Source organism: Hordeum vulgare, chromosome 2H (assembly GCF_904849725.1).
Source record: "Hordeum vulgare subsp. vulgare chromosome 2H, MorexV3_pseudomolecules_assembly, whole genome shotgun sequence".
Lineage (NCBI taxonomy): Eukaryota > Viridiplantae > Streptophyta > Magnoliopsida > Poales > Poaceae > Hordeum > Hordeum vulgare.
Genome location: NC_058519.1, coordinates 618,738,975 through 618,765,527, shown reverse-complemented (window position 1 = coordinate 618,765,527; position 26,553 = coordinate 618,738,975). Strand labels below are relative to the sequence as shown.

Genomic DNA, 26,553 nt, shown 5'->3' with positions numbered 1-26,553 from the left:
GCCCTCTCAACTTTTTAACACATGCTATGTGGGTGAAATGATGATAGCATGCCAACTTTCAACATTTTCAGAGTTCATTTGTAGTGCTTTTCAATTTCAGGGTCAACTAGCTCAAAAAAATAAGTAAATGCACGAAGAATACCAAATGAAGACAGAAATTGTTGAAATTTTGTGATGTGCCTTTGAATGGTGCATTTTGAACACACAAAAAGTATGGAGTTCAAATAAGTTCAAAAAAAATGACATCCCTTTATAAGAGATGAGTTCTCGTTCTAAACGCTGATACTTCGAGAGAGATTGTCCGTTTTGTACACGAAGTGCATCCAGTTTTTCTCGTAGCCCTCTCAACTCTTTAACACATGCTATTTGGGTGAAATGATGATAGCATGCCAACTTTCAACATTTTTAGAGTTCATTTGTAGTGCTTTTCAATTTCAGGGTCAACTAGCTAAAAAAATAAGTAAATGCACGAAGAATACCAAATGAAGTCAGAAATTGTTGAAATTTTGTGATGTGCCTTTGAATGGTGCATTTTGAACACACAAAAAGTATGGAGTTCAAATAAGTTCAAAAAAATGAAATCCCTTTGTAAGAGATGAGTTCTCGTTCGAAACGTTGATACTTCGAGAGAGATTGTCCGTTTTGTACACGAAGTGCATCCAGTTTTTGTCGTAGCCCTCTCAAATTTTTAACACATGCTATGTGGGTGAAATGATGATAGCATGCCAAATTTCAACATTTTCAGAGTTCATTTGTAGTGCTTTTCAATTTCAGGGTCAACTAGCTCAAAAAAATAAGTAAATGCACGAAGAATACCAAATGAAGTCAGAAATTGTTGAAATTTTGTGATGTGCCTTTGAATTTGTGCAATTTGAACACGCAAAAAGTATGGAGTTCAAATAAGTTCAAAAAAATGAAATCCCTTTGTAAGAGATGAGTTCTCGTTCGAAACGCTGATACTTCGAGAGAGATTGTCCGTTTTGTACACGAAGTGCATCCAGTTTTGTCGTAGCCCTCTCAACTTTTTAACACATGCTATGTGGGTGAAATGATGATAGCATGCCAACTTTCAACATTTTCAGAGTTCATTTGCAGTGCTTTTCAATTTGAGGGTCAACTAGCTCAAAAAAATTAGTAAATGCACGAAGAATACCAAATGAAGACAGAAATTGTTGAAATTTTGTGATGTGCCTTTGAATGGTGCATTTTGAACACACAACAAGTTTGGAGTTCAAATAAGTTCAAAAAAATGAAATCCCTTTGTAAGAGATGAGTTCTCGTTCGAAACGCTGATACTTCGAGAGAGATTGTCCGTTTTGTACATGAAGTGCATCCAGTTTTTGTCGTAGCCCTCTCAACTTTTTAACACATGCTATGTGGGTGAAATGATGATAGCATGCCAAATTTCAACATTTTCAGAGTTCATTTGTAGTGCTTTTCAATTTCAGGGTCAACTAGCTCAAAAAAAATAAGTAAATGCACGAAGAATACCAAATGAAGTCAGAAATTGTTGAAATTTTGTGATGTGCCTTTGAATTTGTGCAATTTGAACACACAAAAAGTATGGAGTTCAAATAAGTTCAAAAAAATGAAATCCCTTTGTAAGAGATGAGTTCTCGTTCGAAACGCTCATACTTCGAGAGAGATTGTCCGTTTTGTACACGAAGTGCATCCAGTTTTTGTCGTAGCTCTCTCAACTTTTTAACACATGCTAGGTGGGTGAAATGATGATAGCATGCCAACTTTCAACATTTTTAGAGTTCATTTGTAGTGCTTTTCAATTTCAGGGTCAACTAGCTAAAAAAATAAGTAAATGCACGAAGAATACCAAATGAAGTCAGAAATTGTTGAAATTTTGTGATGTGCCTTTGAATTTGTGCATTTTGAACACACAAAAATTATGGAGTTCAAATAAGTTCAAAAAAATGAAATCCCTTTGTAAGAGATGAGTTCTCGTTCGTAACGCTGATACTTCGAGAGAGATTGTCTGTTTTGTACACGAAGTGCATCAGTTTTTGTCGTAGCCCTCTCAACTTTTTAACACATGCTATGTGTGTGAAATGATGATAGCATGCCAACTTTCGATATTTTCAGAGTTCATTTGTAGTGCTTTTCAATTTCAGGGTCAACTAGCTCAAAAAAAATAAGTAAATGCACGAAGAATACCAAATGAAGTCAGAAATTGTTGAAATTTTGTGATGTGCCTATTAATTTGTGCATTTTGAACACACAAAAAGTTTGGAGTTCAAATAAGTTCAAAAAAAATGAAATCCCTTTGTAAGAGATGAATTCTCGTTCGAAACGCTGATACTTCGAGAGAGATTGTCCGTTTTGTACACGAAGTTCATCCAGTTTTTGTCGTAGCCCTCTCAACTTTTTAACACATGCTATGTGGGTGAAATGATGATAGCATGCCAACTTTCAACATTTTCATAGTTCATTTGTAGTGCTTTTCAATTTCAGGGTCAACTAGCTCAAAAAAAAGTAAATGCACGAAGAATACCAAATGAAGTCAGAAATTGTTGAAATTTTGTGATGTGCCTTTGAATTTGTGCATTTTGAACACACAAAAAGTATGGAGTTCAAATAAGTTCAAAAAAATGAAATCCCTTTGTAAGAGATGAGTTCTCGTTCGAAACGCTGATACTTCGAGAGAGATTGTCCGTTTTGTACACGAAGTGCATCCAGTTTTTGTCGTAGCCCTCTCAACTTTTTAACACATGCTATGTGGGTGAAATGATGATAGCATGCCAACTTTCAACATTTTCAGAGTTCATTTGTAGTGCTTTTCAATTTCAGGGTCAACTAGCTCAAAAAAATAAGTAAATGCACGAAGAATACCAAATGAAGACAGAAATTGTTGAAATTTTGTGATGTGCCTTTGAATGGTGCATTTTGAACACACAAAAAGTATGGAGTTCAAATAAGTTAAAAAAAATGAAATCCCTTTGTAACAGATGAGTTCTCGTTCTAAACGCTGATACTTCGAGAGAGATTGTCCGTTTTGTACATGAAGTGCATCCAGTTTTTGTCGTAGCCCTCTCAACTCTTTAACACATGCTATTTGGGTGAAATGATGATAGCATGCCAACTTTCAACATTTTTAGAGTTCATTTGTAGTGCTTTTCAATTTCAGGGTCAACTAGCTAAAAAAATAAGTAAATGCACGAAGAATACCAAATGAAGTCAGAAATTGTTGAAATTTTGTGATGTGCCTTTGAATGGTGCATTTTGAACACACAAAAAGTATGGAGTTCAAATAAGTTCAAAAAAATGAAATCCCTTTGTAAGAGATGAGTTCTCGTTCGAAACGCTGATACTTCGAGAGAGATTGTCCGTTTTGTACACGAAGTGCATCCAGTTTTTGTCGTAGCCCTCTCAAATTTTTAACACATGCTATGTGGGTGAAATGATGATAGCATGCCAAATTTCAACATTTTCAGAGTTCATTTGTAGTGCTTTTCAATTTCAGGGTCAACTAGCTCAAAAAAATAAGTAAATGCACGAAGAATACCAAATGAAGTCAGAAATTGTTGAAATTTTGTGATGTGCCTTTGAATTTGTGCAATTTGAACACGCAAAAAGTATGGAGTTCAAATAAGTTCAAAAAAATGAAATCCCTTTGTAAGAGATGAGTTCTCGTTCGAAACGCTGATACTTCGAGAGAGATTGTCCATTTTGTACACGAAGTGCATCCAGTTTTGTCGTAGCCCTCTCAACTTTTTAACACATGCTATGTGGGTGAAATGATGATAGCATGCCAACTTTCAACATTTTCAGAGTTCATTTGCAGTGCTTTTCAATTTGAGGGTCAACTAGCTCAAAAAAATTAGTAAATGCACGAAGAATACCAAATGAAGACAGAAATTGTTGAAATTTTGTGATGTGCCTTTGAATGGTGCATTTTGAACACACAAAAAGTATGGAGTTCAAATAAGTTCAAAAAAATGAAATCCCTTTGTAAGAGATGAGTTCTCGTTCGAAACGCTGATACTTCGAGAGAGATTGTCCGTTTTGTACACGAAGTGCATCCAGTTTTTGTCGTAGCCCTCTCAACTTTTTAACACATGCTATGTGGGTGAAATGATGATAGCATGCCAAATTTCAACATTTTCAGAGTTCATTTGTAGTGCTTTTCAATTTCAGGGTCAACTAGCTCAAAAAAATAAGTAAATGCACGAAGAATACCAAATGAAGTCAGAAATTGTTGAAATTTTGTGATGTGCCTTTGAATTTGTGCAATTTGAACACGCAAAAAGTATGGAGTTCAAATAAGTTCAAAAAAATGAAATCCCTTTGTAAGAGATGAGTTCTCGTTCGAAACGCTGATACTTCGAGAGAGATTGTCCGTTTTGTACACGAAGTGCATCCAGTTTTGTCGTAGCCCTCTCAACTTTTTAAAACATGCTATGTGGGTGAAATGATGATAGCATGCCAACTTTCAACATTTTCAGAGTTCATTTGTAGTGCTTTTCAATTTCAGGGTCAACTAGCTCAAAAAAAATAAGTAAATGCACGAAGAATACCAAATGAAGACAGAAATTGTTGAAATTTTGTGATGTGCCTTTGAATGGTGCATTTTAACACACAAAAAGTATGGAGTTCAAATAAGTTCAAAAAAATGAAATCCCTTTGTAAGAGATGAGTTCTCGTTCGAAACGCTCATACTTCGAGAGAGATTGTCCGTTTTGTACACGAAGTGCATCCAGTTTTTGTCGTAGCCCTCTCAACTATTTAACACATGCTATGTGGGTGAAATGATGATATCATGCCAAATTTCAACATTTTCAGAGTTCATTTGTAGTGATTTTCAATTTCAGGGTCAACTAGCTCAAAACAAATAAATAAATGCACGAAGAATACCAAATGAAGTCAGAAATTGTTGAAATTTTGTGATGTGCCTTTGAATATGTGCAATTTGAACACGCAAAAAGTATGGAGTTCAAATAAGTTCAAAAAAATGAAATCCCTTTGTAAGAGATGAGTTCTCGTTCGAAACGCTGATACTTCGAGAGAGATTGTCCGTTTTGTACACGAAGTGCATCCAGTTTTGTCGTAGCCCTCTCAACTTTTTAACACATGCTATGTGGGTGAAATGATGATAGCATGCCAACTTTCAACATTTTCAGAGTTCATTTGTAGTGCTTTTCAATTTCAGGGTCAACTAGCTCAAAAAAATTAGTAAATGCACGAAGAATACCAAATGAAGACAGAAATTGTTGAAATTTGGTGATGTGCCTTTGAATGGTGCATTTTGAACACGCAAAAAGTATGGAGTTCAAATAAGTTCAAAAAAATGAAATCCCTTTGTAAGAGATGAGTTCTCGTTCGAAACGCTGATACTTCGAGAGAGATTGTCCGTTTTGTACACGAAGTGCATCCAGTTTTTGTCGTAGCCCTCTCAACTTTTTAACACATGCTATGTGGGTGAAATGATGATAGCATGCCAAATTTCAACATTTTCAGAGTTCATTTGTAGTGCTTTTCAATTTTAGGGTCAACTAGCTCAAAAAAATAAGTAAATGCACGAAGAATACCAAATGAAGTCAGAAATTGTTGAAATTTTGTGATGTGCCTTTGAATTTGTGCAATTTGAACACGCAAAAAGTATGGAGTTCAAATAAGTTCAAAAAAATGAAATCCCTTTGTAAGAGATGAGTTCTCGTTTGAAACGCTGATACTTCGAGAGAGATTGTCCGTTTTGTACACGAAGTGCATCCAGTTTTGTCGTAGCCCTCTCAACTTTTTAAAACATGCTATGTGGGTGAAATGATGATAGCATGCCAACTTTCAACATTTTCATAGTTCATTTGTAGTGCTTTTCAATTTCAGGGTCAACTAGCTCAAAAAAAAAAGTAAATGCACGAAGAATACCAAATGAAGACAGAAATTGTTGAAATTTTGTGATGTGCCTTTGAATGGTGCATTTTAACACACAAAAAGTATGGAGTTCAAATAAGTTCAAAAAAATGAAATCCCTTTGTAAGAGATGAGTTCTCGTTCGAAACGCTGATACTTCGAGAGAGATTGTCCGTTTTGTACACGAAGTGCATCCAGTTTTTGTCGTAGCCCTCTCAACTTTTTAACACATGCTATGTGGGTGAAATGATGATATCATGCCAAATTTCAACATTTTCAGAGTTCATTTGTAGTGATTTTCAATTTCAGGGTCAACTAGCTCAAAAAAAATAAGTAAATGCACGAAGAATACCAAGTGAAGCCAGAAATTGTTGAAATTTTGTGATGTGCCTTTGAATGGTGCATTTTGAACACACAAAAAGTATGGAGTTCAAATAAGTTCAAAAAAATGAAACCCTTTGTAAGAGATGAGTTCTCGTTCGAAACGCTGATACTTCGAGAGAGATTGTCCGTTTTATACATGAAGTGCATCTAGTTTTTGTCGTAGCCCTCTCAACTTTTTAACACATGCTATGTGGGTGAAATGATGATAGCATGCCAACTTTCAACATTTTCAGAGTTCATTTGTAGTGCTTTTCAATTTCAGGGTCAACTAGCTCAAAAAAAAATAAGTTAATAGTTTGGATAGTCAAAATAATTACTTTTGGAAATAGAAAATATTTTTGCATTATTTATTCAATTTCAAACACTTTTCATTATCATAGTTTTGTCAAATTCTTAAATATGCAAAAAGGATTTTAATAAACATAGTTTTTAATTGAAAATAACGAAATAGTTAATAGTTTGGATAGTCAAAATAATTAATTTTGAAAATAGAAAATGGTTTTGAATTATTTATTCAATTTCAAACACTTTTCATTATCATAGTTTTGTCAAATTCTCAAATACGCAAAAAGAATTTTAATAAACATAGATTTTAATTGAAAATAACAAAATAGTTAATATTTTGGATAGTCAAAATAATTACTTTTGAAAATAGTAAATAGTTTTGAATTATTTATTCAATTTCAAACACTTTTCATTATCGTAGTTTTGTCAAATTCTCAAATATGCAAAAAGAATTTTTAATAAACATAGTTTTTAATTGAAAATAACAAAATAGATAATAGTTTGGATAGTCAAAATTATTAATTTTGAAAATAGAAAAAAATTGAAACTATATGAGAATTTATAGAGAAAATTCAACCTAAATTCAAAGTAAACTCACTTTGAATTCAGGTTGGATTTTCTCCATAATTTCGAATATAGTTTCAATTTTCAGTAAGTTTAGGCCCGTAAGCGTGCTTTAGAGAGGAGCTCGATGAAGAAGCTGCGACGGGGCTTATAAACAAGTGTTAGTCCCCCTCGCTGGGCGAGGTGGGACTAAACTTATCGTGCAGCCGAGGAGGGGCTTTAGTCCCGGGTGGAGCCACGCACCGGTACTAAAGACCCCCGTTAGTCCCGGTTGGAGCCCCGCGCCGGGACTAAAGGCCCCTGCTTCCTGCCTTCTGGTCTGCCCGAAAAGAGGCCTTTAGTCCCGGGTCGTGGCTCCACCCGGGACTAAAGGGGGTCTTTAGTCCCAGTTCGAGCCACGAACCGGGACTAAAGATCCACCTATATAAGCGGGAGTTAGAAAAATTCCAACCCAAATCGTTCGTTTCTCTTCTTCTTCCTCTCGTTCTCCTGCCCGGCGCGGCACACCGACCTCGACGACGTCGTCAGGCTGCCCGCCGTCCTCCTCGCCGCCGCCTGCCGTCCTCCTCGCCGTCGCCGTCGTCCTCCTCGCCGTCGCCGTCCTCCTCGCCGCTCGCCGCCCTCCTCGCCGCACGCCGCCGTCCTCCTCGCCGTGCGCCGTCGACACCTCCGGCCGGTAAGCCCCCCGCCCCCTCCTCCCCAACACTCCGGCCAGTAGAAGAAAAGAAGAAAAAGGAGAAGAAAAGAAGAAAAAGGAGAAGAAAGGAAGAAAAAGGAGAAGAAAGGAAGAAAAAGGAGAAGGAGAAGAAAAGAAGAAAAAGGAGAAGAAAAGAAGAAAAAGGGAAGAAAGGAAGAAAAAGGAGAAGAAAGGAAGAAAAAGGAGAAGAAAGGAAGAAAAAGATTTTTTTTGTCATTTAATTCCTATTGTTATTAGTTTTCTGCTAGATTATTAGGGTTAGTAATATTTAGAATTAGGAAAAAGGAAAATAAGAAGAGGAGGAGAAGAAAAGAAGAAAAAGGAGAATAAGAAGAGGAGGAGAGGAGAAGAAGAGGAAAAATAGAAGAAGAGGAGAAGTAGAAGAAGAGAAAAAATTAGAAGAGGAGGAGAGGAGAAGTAGAAGAAGAGAAGAGGAGAAGTAGTAGAAGAAGAGGAGAAGTAGAAGTAGAAGAAGAAGTAGAAGAAGAGGAGAAATAGAAGAAGAGGAAAAAATAGTTTAGGGTTACAAGAAGAAGAAATGTTTTTTTGTCATTTAATTTTGCTATTGTATAGTGTATATGCTTAAGCGTTAATAGTGTTTCTTAGATTATTGCTTAATTTTGCTACTGTATATGCTTAAGTGTTAATAGTTTAATTTTGCTATTGTATATGCTTAAGTCTTAATAGTTTATTTTTAGCAAGAAAAATAATAGAACTAGTTTATTTTTTTAGTTCATTTTACGATGCCTATCCCGCATCCTCGTCGTCGACTCGGCGGAGGACACCTGCTTGATCAGAGGGGCCCTGTCCGGGACTGGGCTCCGCCCGGCTGGTATTGGGAGGTGCTACCTTCCGGGGGGCGTAGGTTGGTGAGGAGCTAGCCCGTCGTTGACCCGATCCTTGTTTGGTGGCGGTCGCGTGGGCCAGTGAGGGTGCCGAGGCTTCCGGACACCGCGGAGGTGGTACGTCACCGTGTCAGCGAGGAGGATGAGCACGTCCGTCGCTACATGGTTGCGTTGGAGGGCAGGTTCGAGTATACCTGGCAGGTTCTTCGGGGATCTCACTGGAGCTATGATCCTGTGATGGTTCCTTCTCTTTGGGTGTCCACCGCCCGCGCCGATAACCGTCGGGCGCTACGGTTCTAGATGTATCAGTGATGCTATATGTATGATAGTATTCGAGGAGTATTAGTGATAATATTCGACGATGTACGGACAAAAGAGATGATGTATTTGCTTATAATTGAATGCATGCTAATTTGAATACTACTTTATTTTACGATTTGGTTTTGCTTATTGAATGCTCAAATTGGAAAAGTACTCCTACTTTGAATACTATGCAGAAATCTAGGAGTCCCGGGTGGAGCCACGACCCAGGACTAAAGTTGTTTTGGAACGGAGTTCCTGATAGAATAATTCTTTTTTGGTACAAAGGTTAAGAGAATCCGTTAGACATATTTTAGAGTTTAGGTTCTAGCCAAGACCTGGGACTAAAGGTCCTCCTATATAAAACGACACTTTGAAGTTTCCAACCCCTCTTATATAATTTGTTAGTTTATTAGTTAATCAAATGTCCGTTTTTTGCAGAACTATGGATCCACATATCAGGAACCTCGAAGAGGAAGAACTTCTCAAAGATATAATCAAAGACGGCCCCGACGTTGAACCAGCTGAATCTCCGTCGTCATATCTAAACCCCTCCGGATATGGAATGGAGGTCGACCGACACGAATATGAAGCCGATGGGGCAGGAGATAGGTCCAATGACGGAGAAGGTGATAGCTCCACTGATGGAGAAGCCGGTGGAGAAGCCGGTGAAGAAATAATAAAGTCCGGCAAGGTATACATATGAAGTTCGACAATCACTTGTAATATGTGAAAAATATTGGAGATAGCTCTATATTGTATACATATACATTCATTTGACGAATGTTTCTCCCTCTTAGGCCTCCACATCGAGCAAAGCTACGAAACGAGGCCCGACTAGAAAGTTGGATGCACGGACGCATTACACCTTTGAGGTGATATTGCCTACGGGCGAACCCAAGCTTCCTAAGAATGATGCTGACACATTCAAGAAGCAATGCGGAGTTCTCGTTAGGGATCACATCCCGATCAGCGTTCGGGAGTGGAACAAGCGCAAAGGGGCAGCCGATAGTGACTATGTCGCCGAACGGTACAAAGATAATCTTTGGAATGATCTCATGTCACATTTCAACCTGCCAGAATGTGAGAATGAAGACGCCGCAGATAAACTGAGGGCCAAAGTCAAGCAGTGGACTCTAAAGAAGATGGCCGAACTGTTCCGTAGCTGGAAGAAGAAGCTATGGAAAAACTATCTGAAGACAAAGAAAGTGCCAGTATTCAAGGGGTATCTAGCCAAGCAGGCAAATCACTGGAAGGCATTTCAAGAGTACAAAGAGTCAGAAGATGCCCAGGCATTATCAGAAAAGAACAAGATAAATGCCAACAAGAAGAAATATCACCACAAGATGGGGCCAGGGGGCTATGAGACTGCCATCCCAAAGTGGGATAAGAAAGAGCAAGATCTGCTAGATAAAGGCATCGTACCTGAACCACTCCGTGATGAGTGGGAATTGAGAGCAAGAAATTGGTTCCTTGCGCATGGTGGTTCGTACGACGAAGAAACAGGGGACCTCATCTGCAGTGACGGTCTTAGGATACCCAGGGAGAATTGGAAAAGGATAGTGAAATAAATTAAGGAGGGAAAAAGAAAGTTCACTGCAGATAGAGAGAAAGATTTGCTCACACTGGTCCTCGGCAATGACGAACATGGAGGACGAACGCGAGGCTTCGGTCCTTCTTACCCGTGGTGGCTTGGGTTTGCCAGAGACCAAGACACTTACAGAAGCCGAGAGAGAGCAAAGAAGCGGCAGCAGGATGAGGAGAATGACAAGTTCAACCAGTTGCTTGCCAGGATTAACGAGCAACAGAAGCAGATTGATGAGCTTAGAGGAGTAGCGCGCCAGGAAGATCCTGCATTTGATATTACCGGCGCCCCATCTAAGCGGAAAAGCAGCGTGGCTGAATCTGAGGCCCCGCCCGACGATGCACGAAGAATGATAGAGGGCGGTTCCGGCTACCCCGTGGATGGAATCAAGGAGTCAACATCATGTGAACTCCATCAGAAATTCAAGAACATATCCATGAAGGTGGCCGTCGGACAAGCTTTACCTTCTGGCCCTGATGCACGCTGGCATGGCCGTGAGATTCCAGCTGGCTTTGCTAAAGTCGGGGTGGATGAAATCATGGCGGGGTTTCATGATATGGAGCTCGACATAAATGGACCCGAAGATGAGAGGACACTCGGAGAAGTACTGGGTGGAGTCATCCTATGGGACAAGAACTACATCAAGCTTCCAGGCTCAGCCCCAAGGACAACACCGCCTCCGAGTCGTCGCAGGTCACCTACACCTCCATTACCTCCAAGCCCTCCACATGACGTCGGCCAGCACAACACGAGTCCATCTCGATCACCGCCGCCGGACTTGGGTCGTCCGTCTCCGCCGCCGCCCGCTCCGGATACCAAGCGGAAGCGTGCCAGCAAGAATGCTCCGCCGACGATTTCTAAGCGACGGAGCCCCCCAAAGCGCAAACGGTCGCCCCTCCCAAAGGTACCTCATGCTAATCTTCCTATCAGACCTTATGATCGTACCCCCAAGGAAAACGTCAGGATAGAAAAGGAACATCATGATGCGCAGATGAAAAAGAAGGAACCCGAGCCCCGCCCGGAATACACCGAGAAGCAAATAGCATTTGCAAAATACTTCACGACCCTTCCGTCACAGTACGACTTACACCATAAGCCTGGTGACTATACACGTACATTGCAGAAGGAAGTGAAAAAGAGCAGATCACGTGCAAGTGCAAGTGGGAGCAAACCAAGTTCAACTACAAGCAAGAAAAAATCAAACGTTCCTCAGCTTGGACAACATGCCAAACAGTCAATCCCACCCCTCAAGGTGTTAACCGAGAATGTCCCCCCTCCGGTGCAGGAGCAAGATTTCGAATTAGCAAAGAAGTGGGCGGCTGAATGGGGTATCTCGGTTGAAGACATTCTGGCTTCCCAAGACGACAGGTTACCCAAGGCTGTGGTAGCCCCTAAGCCACAGTTTATCATGGGAGCGCCTTTGGTCAGCAAAGATGATCTCCCAACAAATATGTGTTACTTGCATACATGGTACTTAAGTGAATCAAAGAATGGGAGAACGATGATCGTGGTGAGTGTCCCACGGGAGTACTACGGCTGCCCCGAAGAAATCCATATCGACTTTGATGAACTCTTCCAGATGTACAATGGCGACGCCCTCGACAAATCGCTTATGAGTTGTTATTGTCTGTAAGTTTTTCAATTCGTTGTCTACATATAACTTGTTTAGTTATTTTAATTCATTTTCTATATATAACTTGTACTCTATTATGCATAATGAAGATTCTGGATTGTAAAAGTAAGAGCATCCTAAATATTGGGTTTATTGAACCAGATAAAATACATATAGTGACGCTAACTGATAAACCCAAGGAGACGGAGGAAAACCTTCTAAGGTTTCTAACGGATCAAAATTTCTGTGACCACATACTGTTTCCATACAACTTCAGGTGAGGGCCTTTACTCTGTTGTGTCCATTCACTTATAAGTGTAATTGATAAGTTACTGACACACACACATATATATATATACATGTGCAGCTTTCATTGGATTCTGTTGGACATTCAAATTGATAAGGGAAGAGTTGATGCCTTCGACCCATTATCGAGACCCTTGGAACAGTTCCAAAGCCTGCAGGACATGCTCCAAGGGTAATTTCAATCATTCTTGCGCTCTATCGGTCTCTTTCGATGATTTTCTGATATATCAATTAATGAAAAACTTAGCAAATCATTATCCTTGTCGGGCAGGGTTTGTAAGCGGTTCAAGTGTGTGACTCCCGGTATCGAGCCTGAGAAGCTGACCTTTAGAGCGGCTCAGGTAAGTAGTAGTATGATATACTTCTATTTTCAATACATTTATGATGCTAGATTATTATTTTGATTATATATATTCTATTCTCGTAAAGTGCGACCAGCAGCCACGGAGAACGCATCTATGCGGATACTATGTTTGCGAGACCATTCGCACGTTTACCTCTGAGCACAAGGATCACAGATTCGACGTAAGCAATGAACATTCACATCTCTATTTTTACCCGTCATTCTTTGTTATCATGATTGATATTCATATTCATCTCTTCTTCTTATATAGTACACGGCCATGAGGACGAAGGTCCAACCAGAGCAACGCGCGATTGCTGTTGCAGAGGAGCTTGCGACCTTTCTGAGGACGGAAGCTATAGATGACAAAGGATGATTTAGTGTAGCTAGGGGCCATTACTGATGTTCGTCCATATAATCGAATAGACGGGCTCTAGTCCCGATAATTCAGATCTCCATATAATTGTATATATATGCTCGCTTGCAAGATAAGTTAATCTTATATATATATATGCATAATTATTTCTATTTAAATTATATGAAAACTAATTCCCGAATACCAAACGAGGCATCACGTTAATCTCCCAAACACCTAAACCCTAAAACCCTAAAATCCAAAAATAATTTCATTTAAAAAAACCCAAAAATAAACAAAATCTGAAACTTTTTAGTCCCGGTCCGTGTAACGAACCGGGACTAAAGGGCCTGCTCCTGGGGCGCTACGAGGCGCCCACGTGGAGCACCTTTAGTCCCGGCTTGTAACAGGGCCGGGACTAAAGGTTAGGCCTTTAGTCCCGCCCCGGGACTAAAGCCCCTTACGGGCCGGGGCTAAAGGCCCCGTCCCCACTAGTGTCATTGTCCAAGATGTGCAATCGGTTGCTTGGAAGATGAGGATAACAATGCGCAATGCCCAAAATGTTGCTTCGTCTTCTGCTCGTTGTGCAAGGATTCACGCCATCCAGGGAAGCAGTGTCTAACTCTAGAAGAAAAGATCCGGCAGCGACAGGTAGAAATGCATCTCTTACTCCCTCTTTCCTAAAATATAAGTCATTTTTTTTACCTTTTACAGTATCTAGTGTACAACTTTGACTCATTTTTCACTTAATATGGCTAAAATATTAGTAAAATGTTGTGGGGTTGGATGGTGACTGAGACTAAGATTATTTGTGTTCCAAACTTGCATTGCTGCTACAAAACAACTTGGAGTTCATTGGTAAGTCCTTCAAATATACATTTGATTTGCATTCTATCATAGATCTTTCAAGAGTCTCGTATGCTTTTGGCATCTTCCTATCGCATCACTGCCCCACCCGTCTAATTGGCCGCTGGATAAAATTTAAAGGTTACTGAATATCTCCCACTTGTTGTCCTCCATTTTATGCCGGCAGGCGGCAGGCAAGATGAGCGCAGGAGAGATGGTGGAGGAACTGATGAGCATCAAGGAGCTTTACAACGACGCTAGGTCGTGCCCAAAATGCAGAATGACCATCAGCAAAACTGAAGGGTGCAACAAGGTGGTGTGCATCAGCTGCGGTCAGGCATTCTGCTTCCTCTGTGGTAAGGCTATCATCGCTGGCTATGCCCATTTCAGGTAGGCCAGTCGTCTGATACATCCATGGTGTTTTAAATTAAAGAAAAGTGATGTTCCAGTGTCTCAGCCTTACTTATCATTATGCGTGTATGATTTGTGACGAACTGCACTAGGAACTGCGACCTCTTTGCGGAGAAAGAAAAGGACACGACCGACTGGCGGAAGCGCCTCGAACAGCTCGAAACCGGAAACCGCATGCGGGCTCAAAGCCAGCCGGTAGGCAGCACCGTGAAATGCCCAAAATGTCGTCAAAAGATTTACAAGGCAACGAGGCCCTATCTTTTTCAGTCCCTAAGATCGCATGAATGAGCACTAGTTTGCCTCTATTGCTTCGAAGTGTTGAGTAAATAGGCAATTTTCCGAGTACATTAATCCACAGAATAATAACTAGCATGGCATTGACTAGACTAATGACATACTGATCTTGAGCTAACCTAGCACATACTACGCATATAGTGGATACATCTATGCAAACAAGTAGTACTGCTAGGATAAATACGAACATGAGGATAAACGAGTCATACCCTCCAATCGGCCAGTTGGCCGTAACAGCAGCAGCGGCAGTATCCTCTGCCGTCTTCTTCTCGGCTTCCTCGCGGAGACGATCAGCTTCGCTTGGTGAAGACATGGCGATGACGAGGGTGACGCGGACGTAGACGAAGCAGACGGACGGAGGCGAGCAGTCGCGTGATCGCTCCCCAAAAACCTAATCGCCCCTCTCCCGTACAGGAACCGGAGAGGCGAGGTTTCGGAGGCCTGCTCTCCCGTCGACCGTGTACGCGGTAAACGGGGCGGAGTCGCCGACGGCAGCAGCAGTCAAGGAACGAAGGCGTGAGGCAGATGTGATCTGATTCTCGTGTCGGCTAGGGTAGGCGATCGCGTGCTTATAAAGGCGGCTGGGTGGAGAGACGTGGGCTGTTAGCACTGATCCCGTACGACACGCCTCGTACGAGTACTTTCCGTAGAGGATGTATACGTAGCAGTGGTAATAAGCAAGGAGGCAAGGAGCTGGATGGATTCTGGACGCGTACACTAGCTAGCTAGCAGCACCACTACGATCCGTCTCTCACACGTGAAATACTATACGCCGGGTCGCCGAGTTATGGCAACAGGAGCGTGTCGCTCCTGCGAATATTATTGCTTTGATCTTTCGATCTTGATTGTTTACAGGGGAGCCACGTACAGGTATATATAGTACTATTATCCTACCAATACATGACCGACTCGGCTAAAGCTACGAGTCCGTGCCGGACTCAGTTGCCTAATCGTGATTATGTCTAACAATCACCCCCCTAAACACGATGTCCTCACTTTACAGCTTGGACGCCGATCCTTCTCCGCATCTCTGTAAACTTCTGTCGTCCCAAAGACTTAGTCAGGATATCTGCAAGCTGGTCGTCGGTGCAAACGTAGTTGATTTCAATCTTGCCTTCTTCCACACACTGTCGTATGTAGTGATACCTTATATCAATGTGCTTACTCCTGTCATGATGCACTGGATTCTTGCACAGGGCAATCGCAGACTTGTTGTCAACATTGAGCACCACTCTTTCAGGTTCTTTATCTGTGAGGTCACCGAGTAGCCTTTCTAGCCACACACCTTGACCCGCTGCGGTTGCAGCTGCTATATACTCTGCTTCGCAGGATGATAATGCGACCACCTTCTGCTTTTGTGATAGCCAAGTTACTATGCTCCTGCCCAAGAAATATGCCAGACCCGAGGTACTTTTACGGTCATCCACATCTCCTGCCAGGTCGCTATCACTGAAGCCAAGTAGCTCCACCATCTCCTTCTTTTTCTCTCTCAAATAGACACAATCGAAGTTTGTTGTCCCTTTGATGTACCTGAGTATATGTTTGACAGCTGCCCAATGTTCAGTCGTGGGTGCTTCCATGAAGCGACTCACTATGCCAACGGAATAGGCCAAGTCCGGTCGTGTATTCACAAGATACCTTAGGCTTCCGACCACACTTCTATAATCCGTTGCATCAACCGCAGGGGCTTCACTCCTTTTGCTAAGTTTAAGCCGAGGCTCCATTGGAGCATAAGTTGGTTTGCAATCCTCCATGCTACAACTTTCAAGTATCTTCTTTGCATATGCCTCTTGACATATTGTGATCCTGTTCGGCTTTTGTTGTACCTCGATCCCGAGGTAGTATGTCAAGAGCCCTAGATCACTCATCTTGAATAGCTCCTTCATTTGTAGCTTGAATCTTGCAATCTCCTCTTCGTCTGCTCCAGTTATCAAGAGATCATCAACATAGATGCCCACTAAGAGACGATCCTTGCCTTTACCTCGCTTGTACATAGCATGCTCGAGTGGACTTTTCTCAAAACCAAGAGAAATCAATGTACGATCAAGCTTGATGTTCCATGCCCGAGGAGCTTGATGTAGCCCGTACAATGCCTTATGTAGCTTCAACACCTTGTGTTCTTCTCCTTCTTTGATGTACCCCGGTGGTTGCTTCACGTATACTTCTTCTTCCAACTCCCCGTTCAAAAATGCGGATTTTACATCCATGTGATGTAGCCGCCAAGATTCTTGAGCCGCGAGAGCTATAACTAGCCTCACCGATTCCATCCTTGTGACTGGAGCGAACACTTCCTCGAAGTCCACACCTTGCTCTTGCACGAATCCTTTAGCTACGAGCCGAGCTTTATGCTTGACCAAGTTTCCTTCAGCATCCTTCTTGACTTTGTACACCCACTTGAGCCCTATGGATTTGTGACCGTTGGGAAGATCAGCGAGCTCCCATACTTTGTTGTCTCGTATTGATCCCAACTCTTCATCCATAGCATGACGCCAACACTCCTCAGTATTTGCTTCTTCAAATTTCGTCGGTTCCTCGACGCTAAGCAAACATTGTCGTCCTCTTCTTATAACTTTGACAGGATTAATAGTACGAAGTGCTTCCTCCGGATATAAATCCACCACTGGTCGAAGACGAACTGGTGTCGGCGGACGTTCCCTTGTCTCCTGTTCTGTCGAAGACGAGGAATTTTCATCTTGTGGAGTTGCCAAACTCCTGTTTTCTGGCGATCCAGGTTCTCTTCCAGACGCAGCTCCCAGGCTGCTCCCCTGTGGTACGCAATCACTTGGTCGAGCGCTTCGAGCATTGCTTGGTGTGTTGCACGAGCCATCGTATGCCTCGTCTGCCGCGTCCTGCTGCGTGCCTTCGCGCGCCTCTATCCCTGCTTTATCTGGCGCGTTCGGCTGCGCTCCGTTGTCCAGAGAATCACTCGGCGTCGTTGTAGTCTCCGGTTGATTATCGGCATGCTCGTATTCGTTGTAAACAACGTGAAAGATTTCATCAGAGATCGGGTATACCGGCTCGGTAGAGTTCCAATTCCATGACCTTGCTTCTTCAAAGGCCACGTCACGAGTCACAACCACCTTATTGGTAGAGGGGTTGCACGCACGGTACGCCTTCGAGCCTGCTTCATAGCCAACCAATATCATTGGAGTACTCCGATCGGCCAACTTACTTGTATGCCCGGCCACCGTCTTCACATGCGCCACACACCCGAAAGTATGAAGATGATCAACCGCGGGCTTATGTCCGTACCATGCTTCGTACGGCGTCATCCCAACCACACTCTTGGTTGGAGCCCGGTTCAGCAAATAAACGGCTGTATTGACCGCCTCACCCCAAAACTTGCCCGGGACCCCTTTGCTCTTCATCATGCTTCGTGCCATCGCCACCACGGTTTGATTCCTCCGTTCCACAACACCGTTTTGCTGCGGTGAATATGGCGCCGTAAGATACCGCTTGATCCCATGTGCTTCGCAAAATTCTGTGAATTCACGAGACTTGAACTCACCCCCCCGATCGGTACGGAGGGCCTTCAGCTTGGCTTCGGATTCTACCTCGGCCGCCATCTTTACTTTCCTGAAGGCTTGCAAAGCTTGGTCCTTCGTCTTCAACAACACAATCCACATGTATCTGCTGAAGTCGTCGACGATGAGTAAGAAGTATTTGTTTCCAGCTGGGGTAGCCGGTGTAATGGGTCCGCACAAGTCTCCATGGACCAACTCAAGAGCTTTACTTGCTCTAAAGTTTCCCTCTCTCGGGAACGAGGCCCGCCTTTGTTTCCCAACAAGGCAACCGTCGCACACTTGCTCAACATGATCAATGCACGGTAGGCCACGTACCATCTCCTTTTGTCCAAGTTGCCGAAGAGCCTGGAAATTTAGATGACCGTAGCGCGCGTGCCACTTCCATGCCGAGTCCTCCATGCTTGACAAGAGACATACTGGATCCACATGATCCAAGTTGAGGACATAGAGTCTGTTTGGCGACCTCTGCACCTTCATGATCAGCATCCTCTGACGGTCATACCCCCATAGATAGCCATCTTCGAGCACAATCTTGCAACCACGCTCCTCGAGCTGGCCAAGACTTATGATGTTGCTCTTTAGCTTGGGAATATAGTACACATCTGTGAGTACCTTGTGACCGCCATTCTTCAGCTCAAACAGGACAGTACCTCGCCCTGTGATGTCAACGGTCCGCCCGTCACCGAATCGAACCGTGCCTCCAACCGAGAGATTTAGCTCAGAAAACTGGTCCTTGTCACCGGTCATGTGGTTGCTTGCTCCCGTGTCGAGGTACCACACGTGCCTCGCCGTGTTCACCCTCTTCTTGTCATGAAGGTAAACCTTCTCTTCGTCGAGCGTGACAACCTCGGTAGCCGGTGCCTTCGGAGCTGGACCATCCTCGTCCATAAGCTCGCATACTTCGACCATGAGCATCATATCGCTATCATCGCCTCCCTTGGCCATGAGAGCTTTTTCCTTCGGTGGACTCTTGCAATCAGACTTGAAATGACCGAGGATTCCACAATTGTGACACCTTACTTTTTTTATGTCAAATTTCTCCTTGGTTTTCTAGCCTTTTCTTCCTGTCCAGCGAGGTCCTTTTTCGCCGGGCTTTGCTTCTCCTTTGCTTTACTACCGCTTGTGGATCCACCTTGCTTTACTTTCGACAGGGCCATCCATTGCGCCATTGTAAGCATGAGATGCTCACTCTCCTTCGAATCGCCGAAGCTGAGGCGAATTCTCTCGTCGTGGGCCTTGAACCTTCCGACGAGATCCTCGACCGTGAGAGTGTTCAGGTCAAGACATTGCTCGATCGATGTGACGATTTGGATGTAGCGTGCCGGCGCGGCGCGCAAAAATCGTCGGACGATCGCAACTTCTTCTAGAGTTGAACCATAGCCGCGTATGCCGTTGACGAGGGTCTTGAGACGGGAGGCAAACTGATCAACCGTCTCACTTTCCTCCATCTTCAGGCACTCGTAGCTTCTCATGAGGGACTGAAGGTGTGCTTCCTTGACACGGTCATGACCCTGGTGCAGGATCTTGATGGTCTCCCATGCCTCCTTCGCCGTTTTCTTTCCGACGAGGTGTTGCAGCACATCCTTCGGCATGGCGGAGTAGATCGCCGTTAACGCCTGACGATCCGTCCGATACTTTGCTGCGCCCTTCGCGTACTCGGCGCCGCCGGGATCGACAGCTTCCCAGAATTCCGCTCCCTCCATCGCGACCTCCATGTTCATCGCCCATAGTGCGTAGTCCTCTCGATCCAGCCGGGGGAATTGCGACCCCCAACCATCGGCATCGGTGCTCTAGCTCCCGCCACAACGATCTCCTTGCCGGGGTTTGACATGATCCTTCGATTGCTTTCCGAAGATCACGCCAATAAACCAAGCTCTGATACCAATTGTTAGCACTGATCCCGTACGACACGCCTCGTACGAGTACTTTCCGTAGAGGATGTATACGTAGCAGTGGTAATAAGCAAGGAGGCAAGGAGCTGGATGGATTCTGGACGCGTACACTAGCTAGCTAGCAGCACCACTACGATCCGTCTCTCACACGTGAAATACTATACGCCGGGTCGCCGAGTTATGGCAACAGGAGCGTGTCGCTCCTGCAAATATTATTGCTTTGATCTTTCGATCTTGATTGTTTACAGGGGAGCCACGTACAGGTATATATAGTACTACTATCCTACCAATACATGACCGACTCGGCTAAAGCTACGAGTCCGTGCCGGACTCAGTTGCCTAATCGTGATTATGTCTAACATGGGCCAAGCCCACGTCCGAGTCGGTAACAGCCACGATCAGATATGAGCTCGGCTCGGCTCATTCCCGCAACCCGCGGCGCGTCGTGACGAGGCGTGGCGTGGCGAGGCGGGCGGCGGAGGAGGAGTGCGCGAGGGCACCTTCTCTTCTCACTCTCCAATAGCATGTGGAAGAGAGACCCTTATAAAGGGGTCCAAACTCTCCTCCACTAGCGGGGTGGGACTAAACTCCCACCACCTTGTCATGCCACCTACATGGGCCCTTGGAGATTTTTCTGAAATTCTCTAATGGGCCTAAAGCCCACCTCCAAATTTCAACAATCCCCCACCAGATCTCAAGGGCACATCGTGTTCCCTCGTTCCAATCACTGTTTTAATATACCAGCATTTCAGTGAAGACCTATTAAGGTTGAGCTTCACCTAGAACAAGTAGCTACACTCCTTTACAACTGAACAATGGACTATGCCTTGAATTGTTAGCTTGGCGTAAAAGAGCTTCACCACAAGTCTTACTAGTACTAGACTGCCGAAGGTGACCCCTCGGGTGGAGCATATTAGTCACACTCCTCGCCTATTCATGAGTTTACTAGAGATCACCCAAACCTCATAGACTGTGACCAGCAGTCAAGCTCATATATGTGTGTTCCTCCAAAGATCGCTCTGTAGGACAGAATCTTGCTTACATATAAGCTTTAGAACACATTAAGACAGTAGTCATCCTACCATACAGTATCCGAGAGTATTGCATCTCCAACGGAGTGGGTTAGTAAAGTTACTCTCCTCAGTTCACCACTGGCTTGTTTTCCCAGGTCCTACTTCACGGGATCTCCGATCATATAGGTTGGGTTACTACCATGGCAACTCATGTGGGTCTCATACCCATCTCCCTCGATGCACTATCTATCACAACACGTGATAGCCCTTTAGTAAAGGGATCTGCCAGATTCTTAGCCGTTTGGATATAATCCAACGCTATCACTCCGGAGTTTCTCAAACGTCTGACAGACTTCAATCTCATTCTTATATGTTTGTTGGACTTCATATTGTCCTTTGAACTCTTCACTTTAACAATAACCGTCTGATTATCGCAGTTCATAAGGATAGCCGGAACCGGCTTCTCAACCACAGGTAAGTCCATCAAAAGATCTCGAAGAAATTCTGCTTCGACACCAGATGTGTCTAATGCTGTTAATTCTGCTCCCATTATCGATCTTGTTAAGATCGTTTGCTTGCAAGACTTCCAGGAAACAGCACCACCCCCAAGAGTAAACATATGCCCAGTAGTGGCCTTCATCTCATCAGCATCAGAGATCCAATTCGCATCACTATACCCTTCAAGAACCGATGGGAATCCCGTATAGTGAAGCCCGTGGTTGACAGTACCTTTCAAGTAGCGCATAATTCTTTCAACGGCACGCCAATGAACATTGCCTGGGTTTGCAACAAACCGGCTAAGTTTGCTCACAGCAAACGCGATGTCAGGCCTCGTTGCGCTAGCTAGGTACATAAGTGAACCGATAATTTGAGAGAATCTCAATTGATCTATAGCTGTGCCTTTAAACTTTCTAATAAGCACACTAGGATCATATGGTGTTTGAGAGATCTTGCAGTCTGAATATCCAAAGCGACTCAAAATCTTCTCAACATAGTGGGATTGCAGAAGTGTAATCCCACCCTCATCATCTCTCAACAGCTTGATGTTCAAGATAACATCAGCCACCCCAAGGTCCTTCATCTCAAAGTTTTGAGACAGAAAAGACTTAACCTCCTCAATTACTTTGAGGTTGGTTCCAAATATCAGTATGTCATCAACATACAAGCACAATATAACTCCTTCGCCCCCACCATGGCGATGGTATACACATTTGTCAGCTTCATTAACAACGAAGCCAACAGATGTCAGAGTTGTATTAAACTTCTCATGCCATTGCTTAGGTGCTTGTCTCAGACCATATAAAGATTTCAGCAACTTACACACCTTTCCTTCCTGACCTTCTATCACAAAGCCATCTGGCTGTTGCATATAGATTTCCTCATTTAGCTCTCCATTCAGGAAAGCCGTCTTAACGTCCATTTGATGAACGAGAAGACCATGAGAGGCCGCCAATGAGAGTAGTACTCTAATGGTGGTCAGTCTAGCCACAGGTGAATAAGTATCGAAGAAATCTTCCTCTTCTTTCTGGGCATAGCCCTTGGCCACAAGCCTAGCCTTGTACTTTTCAATCGTACCATCGGGCCTAAGCTTCTTTTTGAACACCCACTTGCATCCCAATGGTTTGCAACCATAGGGACGATCAGTGATTTCCCATGTCCCGTTAGCCATGATGGAATCCATCTCGCTACGGACCGCAGCTTTCCAGTAATCAGCATCTGGAGAAGCATACGCTTCTGAAATAGAAGTGGTATTATCATCCACGAGGTATACGAAGAAATCATCACCAAAGGTCTTTGCAGTCCTTTGTCTCTTGCCCCTACCACGGGCTTCCTCGTCATCCTCCTCAGGATTTTCATCATGTGTTTGTTCATAATATTCCATAGGGATGGCAGGCTCAGGAGTTATCTCAGATTCCTGTCTAGAAGTGCTTTGCATATCTCTCATGGGAAATATATCCTCAAAGAATGTAGCATCCCTCGACTCCATTATTGTACCGACCTTCACGTCAGGTACCTCAGATTTCACTACTAGAAATCTATAGCCTACGCTATTCTTAGCGTATCCCAAATTAACGCAATCCACAGTCTTTGGTCCAAGCTTACGCTTCTTGGGGATCGGTACATTGACTTTCGCCAAGCAGCCCCAAGTACGTAAGTACGAGAGTGTCGTCCTTCTCTTCGACCACTCCTCGTAGGGAGTGACCTCATTATCTTTTGTAGGAACTTTATTCAGGACATGACACGCGGTCAATATAGCCTCCCCCCACCATGTCTTGGATAAACCCGATGTATCTAACATGGCGTTAACCAAATCAGTTAGAGTACGGTTTTTTCGCTCGGCAACCCCGTTTGACTGGGGTGAATAGGGAGGCGTCCTCTCATGAATAATGCCGTGTTCCGCACAAAATGAATCAAATTCGTTTGAGAAGTACTCTCCACCACGATCAGACCGGACTCGTTTAATTTTCTTTTCAAGTTGATTCTCAACTTCTGCCTTATAGATTTTAAAGTAGTGTAGAGCCTCATCTTTAGTATTTAACAGATACACATAGCAAAATCTAGTGGAATCATCTATCAATGTCATGAAGTATTTCTTTCCACCTTTAGTCAACACACCATTCATCTCACAAAGATCAGAATGTATGAGTTCTAATGGTGCCAAGTGTCTCTCCTCTGCAGCCTTGTGAGGCTTGCGAGGTTGCTTTGCTTGCACACACGAGTGGCACTTAGAACCTTTGGCTAAAGTGAAAGTTGGGATTAAATTCAGTTTTGCTAGCCACGACATAACACCGAAACTTATGTGACAAAGACGTGAATGCCAAACTTCAGATTCATTAACACTCGAATGAATATTGTTCACGACTTTATTACAAAAATCTGCTAGAGAAAGGCGGAACAGACCTCCGCATTCATAACCTTTTCCAACGAAAAGTCCATATTTTGTAACTACTACTTTATTAGACTCGAACACCAACTTAAACCCTTCTCTACACAGAAGGGAGCCACTAACGAGATTCTTCTTGATGGCGGGGACATGCTGCACGTTCTTCAGCTGCACGATCCTTCCCGAAGTAAACTTCAGATCGACCGTGCCAACACCAAGAACAGAAGCACTCGCGCCATTCCCCATCAATACGGACCCGCGACTGGTGGCCTGATAAGAAGAAAACAATGACAAGTCAGCACACACATGAATATTTGCACCCGTGTCCACCCACCAATCGGTGGACTGACAAACTGTAAATAGAGTAAGTAAATTACCGTACCCAGATGCACCACTTTCATTGTTGCCCACAATCATGTTTGCAGACTTGGAGTCCTGCGCCGGCTTCTTGTACTTGTTTGGGCATTTGTTCGCCCAATGTTCCTCTGAACCACAAGTATAGCAGCCATCTCCCTTCTTATTCTTCTTGAAGGGCTTCTTCCCCTTCTTCTTGAAGTCGGTATTCTGTTGGACAGAGTTCTTTCCCTTGGGCTTGTGAGAATTGAAGTTCCTCTGATGTACCATATTGGCAGCAGAAGAGCTTTCCACCGCTTTTCCATTGGAGTCCTTTGCTCTCGAGTTCTGCTCAACACTCAGATGGCCGATGATGTCCTCTACTGAGAACTCACGCCTCTGATGTTTCAGAGTAGTAGCAAAGTTCCTCCAGGAATTAGGGAGCTTAGCAATTATACAGCCCGCGACAAACTTGCCCGGCAAATTGCACTTAAGAACCTCAAGTTCCTTAGCTATGCATATTATCTCATGAGCTTGTTCCAATACAGAACGGTTGTCAACCATCTTGTAATCGTGGAACTGCTCCATAACATACATCTCACTCCCAGCATCGGTGGCCCCGAATTTAGATTCGAGCGCCTCCCACAAGTCCTTGGCAACATGCATATGTAAATATGCATCAACCAGCTTATCTCCGATCACGCTAATGACTGCTCCAAGGAATAGGACGGTGGCCTCCTTAAACATCTTCTCCTGTTCAGGAGTGATAGTTTCCGTAGGAGTGACACCGGCTACCCAGAACACGTTCATAGCCGTGAGCCATAAGGTGGTTCTCGTTTGCCAACGCTTGAAAAAAGTACCGGTAAACTTATCCGGTTTCAGTGCAGCAGCAAAACCATTACTCGAAAAATTCCTACAGACATTAGGTTTTTGGATTGTTGAGTAAATAGGCAATTTTCTGAGTACATTAATCCATAGAATAATAACTAGCATGGCATTGACTAGACTAATGACATACTGATCTTGAGCTAACCTAGCACATACTACGCATATAGTGGATACATCTATGCAAACAAGTAGTACTGCTAGGATAAATACGAACATGAGGATAAACGAGTCATACCCTCCAATCGGCCAGTTGGCCGTAGCAGCAGCAGCGGCGGCGGCGGCAGTATCCTCTGCCGTCTTCTTCTCGGCTTCCTCGCGGAGACGATCAGCTTCGCTTGGTGAAGACATGGCGATGACGAGGGCGACGCGGACGTAGACGAGCAGTCGCGTGATCGCTCCCCAAAAACCTAATCGCCCCTCTCCCGTACAGGAACCGGAGAGGCGAGGTTTCGGAGGCCTGCTCTCCCGTCGACCGTGTACGCGGTAAACGGGACGGAGTCGCCGACGGCAGCAGCAGTCAAGGAACGAATGCGTGAGGCAGATGTGATCTGATTCTCGTCGTTCCTTGTCCGTTACGTATTCTCCGTTCCTGACCGGCAAAAATATGCGCATAGATATGAGCTCGGCTCGGCTCATTCCCGCAACCCGCGGCGGGGCAGGCGGCGGAGGAGGAGTGCGCGAGAGCACCTTCTCTTCTCACTCTCCAATAGCATGTGGAAGAGAGACCCTTATAAAGGGGTCCAAACTCTCCTCCACTAGCGGGGTGGGACTAAACTCCCACCACCTTGTCATGCCACCTACATGGGCCCTTGGAGATTTTTCTGAAATTCTCTAATGGGCCTAAAGCCCACCTCCAAATTTCAACACTAAGTTCTAACAAATGTTTGCATGCATCCAGGGCGACGATAAGTATATTTTCTGCTGGGTGTGCCAATCCACCTATTGCACGATGTGCAGAAAGCAGGTCCAGTTTACCGGGATGCAGAGCGAGCATTGGGGGTCATCACAATGCGTGGGGATAAAGTTCTAGCCTGGATCATATATGTGATCTCATTGTTGCAGTTTTGAAGATAAATTAAAGTTTTGCAGATTAAGACTTCTATACCTTTGATGTATTCTGATTAGTTGATCAGACACGGTATATTGCAAACAAGGGTGACTAAGTTGGTACACGTTGTATATGAGATCATGCATGGTCGATACCCTTCGTGATAGTACTCTTTCATATGTCTTGCTATTTATCTCTTTTTTTGCGGCAAAAGCTTATGCGTCGGTGGCAGAGCATTTTGTGTCAATACTTTGTACAGGGAAGGCTGGCTGGTGTGCAGGGAGC

General features: G+C 43.8%; 1 pseudogene; it reads left to right on the top strand.

Annotated features, from left to right (window-relative positions):
* LOC123430867 overlaps positions 1-26,250 on the top strand; it is a 101,682-nt pseudogene extending 75,432 nt beyond the window's left edge.
* Positions 26,251-26,553: the final 303 nt, after the last annotated feature.